Source organism: Coturnix japonica, chromosome Z (assembly GCF_054131305.1).
Source record: "Coturnix japonica strain WE chromosome Z, WE-NBRP24, whole genome shotgun sequence".
Taxonomy (NCBI): domain Eukaryota; kingdom Metazoa; phylum Chordata; class Aves; order Galliformes; family Phasianidae; genus Coturnix; species Coturnix japonica.
The window spans coordinates 26,446,697-26,454,410 of NC_140702.1; positions in this window are offsets into that span (position 1 = coordinate 26,446,697).

Here is a 7,714-nt window from a genome sequence, read left to right on the forward strand (position 1 = left end):
ACATCCCTGAACTCCCCGATCAGCTGCCATTTCCCTGACCATGCCCTGCAAGCTTATGGAGACATGTGCAATTGGAGGGAGAAAAGTGGGACACAAGCAGCCCCTGATACTTAAATCTATGATGAGCTGTGATAGTAATTCTAACTTCAGTTCATTAGGCTCGGATTGTTAGCCACTTAGGGCACATTACTGCATCCTGTAATTATTCCATTTCCTGGAACAGATTTCCTCAAAGAAACCAGAGTATCTTCCATCCCCTCTGTTTTCTGCTGGATTTCACATAACCGCTCCACTGGCACACACATTTTCACCTCAGAGACAGCCACTCAGCACCTTTCTGTCAGTCTCTGCCTTTTCCTACCTCGAAGATGTGGCTTTCTGGGAGATCTCCTCCACAAAAGGAAGTATGGTTGTATGTTCTCATCTGCTTGGATGCACTCACATCTTTTCTCTGCTGTTGTCATTATGGAAATTAAAATCTGCAGAAATTCACAGTTACAACTGCTTGTGCGTGCCCTCCTGTCTGCCTCCGTGTGTCATCACCCATCAGCTATTGGGCCTCTATTGCATTATAAGTTGAACATCTACCCTCCATCTCAAGGTGGTGAAGGAGCATTCTTCTAACAATTTCTGGAAAAGCAGATGTGTAGATGTCCCAGTGAAAGCAGAAACCCTTCACTTGGGTAAGAGGAGTTCCCTTTGGTTTATGTTCATCTTCTGTCCTGGGTGAATGTGTGTCCCAGCTTGTGGAGCACCAGTGGTTATCCACTGGGGAATTAAGCTAGGCATCAGGTAGGTAAGCATGAGGGAGGTGAAGTAGGTAAGTATGAGGCCTCCCTGCAGGTCTCATTTTCTTACCAGTGGAGAGGTTTATTACCCTGGTTAAGCAACGAGTTTTACTGTGGTGCTTATACATGCCTGTATTTGAAGTCTTACCAGTGTCATGCTGCTCTAGGTTGCTAGGATCTTCTCAAGATCTGCACCGCTTTGTTTGGACATGACGTCTTGGATTTTCTCACCCTTACTGTACAGTGAGAGCTCTTAACCAAAATTCATAATTCAGGGATTAGCTGTTAAGTGGAGTAAGAGGGCAAAAGCCTGTGAGAGCAGGAGATGAGAAGGAGGCACCATAAGGAGGCAGAAGGAGGTAGTATGGCCATGCATGGGACAGGAGAGTTTCTACTTCTGCTGGCACCAGAAAGATAATTGCAGGTCCAAGTTTTGCAAGACAAAGCTTAGCATGGGGCATGTTAATGCCAGAGTGGAAGCCAAGAAAGTTTAAGATCCAACTCAAGCAAACTGGGAAGACAGCTGAAAATGCCTTTAAAATAATAAAAAATTATAATAATAGGAAAAATTTTAAAAAAAACCTGAAATTATTAAAATGCTTTTTTTTCTTTTGTGTTTTACCTTCTTGATAATTCTTTTGTCTGCTTTGAGTTTTGTTGCTGTTTGTTTTTGTTTTTGTTTTTCTCCCTGTTGCAATTATACTTTACCTGTGCATTAAAGGAGGTTAAGAACATTAGGATGAGGCAAATCTCCAATAGGTAAAATGCTGATTTGTGGGGAAGTGCCAGTTTTTTCTGCCATATAGCTGGGATCTTCCGTCTGGTTGTGACTCCAGTAACAGACCTTCCTCTTATTCTCTTAAATTACTCATGTACAGCTTCATTTTTACAAATATGGAATCCAGGTAAATTGAACTACTATCTCCAGAAAGACTAGATTTAACCTCAAGCCTAATTTTTATACACTGTGGCTACCTAAGTCTGATTTTCTTTTGTGGTCAGTTTTAGATGGGGAGTAAAAGTTTGTTCTTCCTGCTACCTCTCAGCTCTGACCATTTCTTTCAATTCTTTTTCCTTTATTTTTCTATTCGACCATGACCTGTAAAACCTAAAATTGATAAATAAAGCCTTGACTTACAAAATATTATGATTATAGAAATAGGCTAAAGTGGACTTGCAAAGCAAAGAGATCATAACAGGCTGAGGGGAAGATAAAAGCAGCAGATGTTATGCATATAACATATCCTGTTTATAAATCTGCAACTGGGAAACTTCATAACTTGCAGTGAATAGACACAAAACAGTCACCAGAATTGTCCTTCCCAGTTCTAACAATGAGCAGCAAAGCTGTGTCACCTGAATCCTTCAGCCATTGATTACTGTGTTGTTTGTGTACAATACAGGAAATTAGCAAGATTCTGATCTGAAAACAGGTCAGATTCAAGCACGGCACAGGTATTGTAGAGAGCTGCTAGCTCACATGACAAAATGGCTACGGATTGCCTGGAGCACCTGAAACAAGGAAGTTGGTGGATGACAGATGGGATACTGGTGGAAACAAGCAGTTTTGCAACTGAATCCAGGTCGTACATTCAATTCATTATAAAACCCTCAATAAAACCAAAATTAGTTATACTTTTGCAGCTTTTATGATTATGCAGCTTGTCAAAATGATGTCACCCCTGCAGCACTCTCACGGGTATATCCTTAAAAGATCATGTAGCACCACAGAGAGTATCCACATGTAAGCATAAAATATCATAGAATCACCAAGATTGGAAAAGACCTCTAAGGTCATTCAATCCAACCCTGTCCACCTATCACCAATATTTCACTCTAATGCACGTCCCTCAGTACAACAGCTAAATATTTCTCAAACATCTCCAGGAACAGTGACTCCACCACCTCCCTGGGCAGCCTATTCCAGTGCCTGACCACTCTCCTGGAGATGAAGTATTTCCTGACATCCAACCTGAAACTCCCTGGTGCAACTTGAGGCCATTCCCACTCATCCTATTGGTAGTTATGGGAGAAAAGGCCTATCCCCACCTCACCACAACCTCCCTTCAGGTAGTTACAGAGACTGATAAGGTCTCCCCTGAGCCTCCTCTTCTTCAAACTAAAGAATCACAGTTCCTTCAGATGTTCCTCATAAGACTTGTGCTCCAGAGACTCTTCACCAGCTTCATTGCCCTTATCTGAACAGGCTTCAGGGCCTCAATGTCTTTCTTGTAATGAGGGAACCAAAACTGAACACAGTACTTGAGGTGCAGCCTCACCAGTGCTGAGCACAGAGGTACAATTAATTGCTGGCAACACTACTTCTGATACTAGACAGGGTGTCATTGGCCTTCTTGGCCATGATAAGCAGAGTGTCTACCAATACACCCAGGTCCATTTCCTTTACACAGTCTTCTGCTGGCTCATGTTCAGCAGAGTGTCTATCAATACACCCAGGTCCATTTCCTCTACACAGTCTTCTAGTCTCTGCCCAAAGCCTGTAGTGTTGCCTGGGGGTGTTGTGACCAAAGTGCAGGACCTGAAACTTGGTCTTGTTAAATTTCATCCCATTGGTTTCAGCCCAGGTCCAGCCTGTCCAGATCCCTCAGAAGGGCCTTCTTACCCCCTCCCAGCTTGGTGTCATTTGTGCACCTACTGAGAATGCAGTCAATACCTTCATCCAGGTCACCATCTGTATTTAACTCCATTCACCAGATAGATACAGCACGTAATGTCAGCTTTCCTTTAATGTTGATTCTTGCACTCTATCTACTCTGAAGTTCAAATGATCAGTAAACTAACTCTTCGAAGGAAGAGGCTGATTGCATTGCTGAAGCTAAAAACCTCAGATCATAAGCTAGTTATCAGATAGTATGAGAGATTTTATTTATTTGTTTGTTTGTTTGTTTTGGCCACTAAATTGAAGTTAGAGAGACAGCTTATGTCCATTAAGTGGCTTTTTAAGAAGACTTAAGCTGTGGGATCCATTTCCAGAGCAGTCTTCTGGAGACTGGATTTAGAGGGCTTCTTTTTCCTGCTTATCTCTTAGTCTATTAGAATTTCGCTCTCGTTTATTTTTATTACCAAATAAAATGAACTGTGCATAAATAACTGATGGCACTGAGTTATTTGGAAGATTTCCATTTAAGATTATTTTGTCATTACATAAACAAAATGTTAAGATTTTTATTTATTTATTTATTTATTTTCTGGTGCTCCATCAGAGAGCAGCTTGGATGGAAGAACTGCACATCAGCTACAGATAAATATCTGCTGCAGACAAATATCTGCTGCATGAACTTGTTTGCTTTTAAATTCCAGAAGGAATTATTTGATCACCCACTTCAATTCCTCTGCAATAATAGAATCATAGAATCACCAAGGTTGAAAAAGACCTAAAAGATCATCCACTCCAACCATTCACCTATTACCAATAGCTCCCACTAAACCATGTCCTTCAACACAACATCCAGTTGTTCCTTGAACACCCCCATGGTCGGTGACTCCACCACCTCCCTGGGCAGTTCATTCCAGTGCCTGACCACCCTTTCTGAGAGGTAATATTTTCTAATGTCCAGCCTGAATCTCCCCTGCTGCAGCTTGAAACCATTCCCTCTGGTCCTATCACTAATGACAGGAGAGAAGAGGCCAACCCCCAGCTCACTACAACCTCCCTTCAGGAAGATATAGAGAGCAGTGAGGTCTCCCCTGAGCCTCCTCTTCTGCAGGCTGAACAATCCCAGCTCCCTCAGCCTCTCCTCATAAGACCTGTTCTCCAGACCCCTCACCAGCTTTGTTGACCTCCTTTGAACATGTTCCAGGGCCTCAATGTCTTTCTTGCAGTGAGGGGCCCAAAACTGGACACAGTACTCGAAGTGCGGCCTCACCAGTGCTGAGTACAGGGGGACAATCACCTCTCTGCTCCTGCTGGCAACACTATTTCTGATGCAAGCCAGGATTCCATTGGCCTTCTTGGCCACCTGGGCACACTGTTGGCTCATGTTCAGCCAAGCATCAATCAATACCCCCAGATCCATTTCCTCTATACAGTCTTCCAGCCACTCCGCCCCAAGCCTATAGCGCTGCCTGGGGTTGATGTGGCCAAAGTGCAGGACTCAGCATTTGGTCTTGTTGAACCTCATCCCGTTGGCTTCAGCCCAGCTCTCCAGCCTGTCCAGATCCCTCTGTAGGGCCTCGCAACCCCCAGGCAGATCCACATTCCCACCAATTTGGTGTCATCTGGGACCTTAGTGAGGGTGCACTCAATGCCCTCATCCAGGTCATCAATAAAGATATTGAAGAGGACAGTCCCCAGACACTGACAGACACTGAGCTCTTGAGAGAAAGAGCAAAATATGTGGAATACTTTAGAAATATACCAGTGGAAGGAGATTAATTAACCTAGATCATTAATCTTGGGGGGGAGAGTGGGGGGTGTATTAGGAAAAAAGAAACAACAACAAAGAAGAGTTCTGCCCTGAAACATACAGCCTCTGTGATCTGGTTAATTCCAGCAAGCCCTAGTTAGATTAGGTGGTACCTTACTGGGTGGCAACCTTGCCTACAGCAGAGCATTGTAACTAGCTGGTCTTTAAGATACCCTCCAAACTAAACCATGATTCTGCGATTTTCTGTGTTTAAATCATAGCAGAGCATGGCTTAACTCTTGAAAACAGTGGATATGTAGGAAAAAAAAGCTACCAACACAGTATATCTCATTTTATATCTCCTACCTGACAAGTCCATCGAGTATTTTCTAACTCTTATGTTTGAATAAAATTGAATGATCATTCTCCAGATTTTGCAGTTCCCATTGGCTTTAGAGAAAGTTAGAACACTTTAAACTTGCATTGATTGTCAGCGTGTTCATAGCAGTATCTACACACTGAGAAAATGGAATCATCTGAGCTCAAAAGAAGAACCTGAACTATGATCATTCTGAAGTACATGGCTTTCATTTTCATATAACAGTAGCATTGGGGTTTTTTGTTTGCTTGTTTATTTGTTTGTTTTCTACCTACAGTGACACAATTAAATGAAGTTCTGCAGAATATGGTGAGATATGTATTTCACTCCCAAGTTTTGTTTCAAACAAGTTATGTTCAACAACTTGGAAAATAAAAACCACAACAACAACAACAACAAAATGTTCAATAACTTGCAAAAGCATTTACAGTTGGGCTCTGACTCACTGCAAACCCAAGTGCTTAGAAGCAGAGGGAGCACATATAGTTCTAAGAGTGACTGGGAGGTGATTGTTTCTCCAGCTAGGAGGAGGAATTAGCATGTCCTCCCGAATTCAAGAGCAGAAAGAGGAGACAGCAGAGAAAGTGTTACACATTATCAATATTCAGAATACATGTTACAGTGCAGATTGTGGGATTTGTTGTTATCAATAGCCAACTATATCAAACACAATAGTGATTTGAATCATCCATGTGTACTCTGCACAAAATGAGACATTTTCTAACGTAGGCTGACACTCTGTATGTTATTCTGAGATATGCACTTACAATGTCGCTGTGGCTGCACTCCTTAAGAAACATGAGATGAAGCCCAGCTCTGTAACTCACATTACATACTGTAGCATTTTTTTCACAGTAATTGTTGCACAGATGACAGTGTATCAATTGCTGTTCTAAGTAATGGTTCAAGAGATGAATTTTTCTATTCCGTTCAATTAAATGAACGCTGTCTGTTTCATTTGAATTCATGAGTGTTCATTTAATTAAAAATTTAGTTTTTGTATTATAGGACAATATTTCCATTATTTATTTTCAGTAACTTAGTGAGAACTTCCTAGATTAGCTGAGTCAACACTTGAGGAGGGTAAAACCAGGTTAGGTTTAGCTACAAAGATGAGTTTAAAATTAAATTTATTTCGACTGGATTGCAAGAACTGAATATTATTTGCTGCTGTCTGGAAAGCAGGATTCAAAGTCGTGTTGAGGAACATGGTTTAGTGGGAGCTACTGGTAATAGGTGAACGGTTGGACTGGATGATCTCTTAGGTCTTTTACAACTTTGGTGGTTCTATGATTCTGTGATAACTTAGGTGATGGATCTGAAACAATTCTGTCAGCTTACTTTCAAACATCTGCATTTCGACTTTTTTCTCACTACAGTGCAATTACATATAAACAATCAGAGATATAATTAACCTAGAATAAGTACAAGGATGTTTGAGATCACCATTGCCAATCATGCTGACAGTTTCAGTGATCTGGACATACTGTATTACAACACCATTACTGTCACCACATTAGAAAAATTCAAGTACCTCTGACATTTCTGCAGCCAGACATTGAAAGTAGGGTCTATAAAGTAATTGCAGAAGTGAAAACAGTTTGGGGCAAACGTAAACATAAGTATTTCTGTTTGAAGAACATTTAAAGGAAAAAAAAATTAGCTAACATATACAACTGTGCTTAGGACCTCTTAATTCTGATGGACAGGCCACAGCATTTCCTTTAAAGTATTTCAGGCCTTATACCAAGAGAATGTGAAGTTATGGAAGTCATGAGTCATGAGTTTGGAATTAATGGCATTGTTTTGGCTAGCTTAATGGGCTCAAAACCAAAAAATATGTTTTCCCCTTAACCATAACAAACCATGGCTTTTTACTAGAGGAAGAGATGGTAAAAATTATATTGCCCCACAATTATTCCCTCTTTTTTTTTTTTTTTCTACTAACGTCTCACTATACTTTTATAATTGATATCATAGTTTCTTTTTTTTTTTTTTTTTATTCTCTTTTGAAAACCTACAGGGAATTTCTGGAACTTCCCTTAAACCAATGTGAAACCAATATTCTGTGGGAAAGAGCCCTGATTCTGTTTCCCAAAAATACTCCCATTTATTTTGGAGAGAGTAAACTTCAGTATATTCTGCAACTAATGATTCTCTCTTTTTGGTTTTTCATAGTA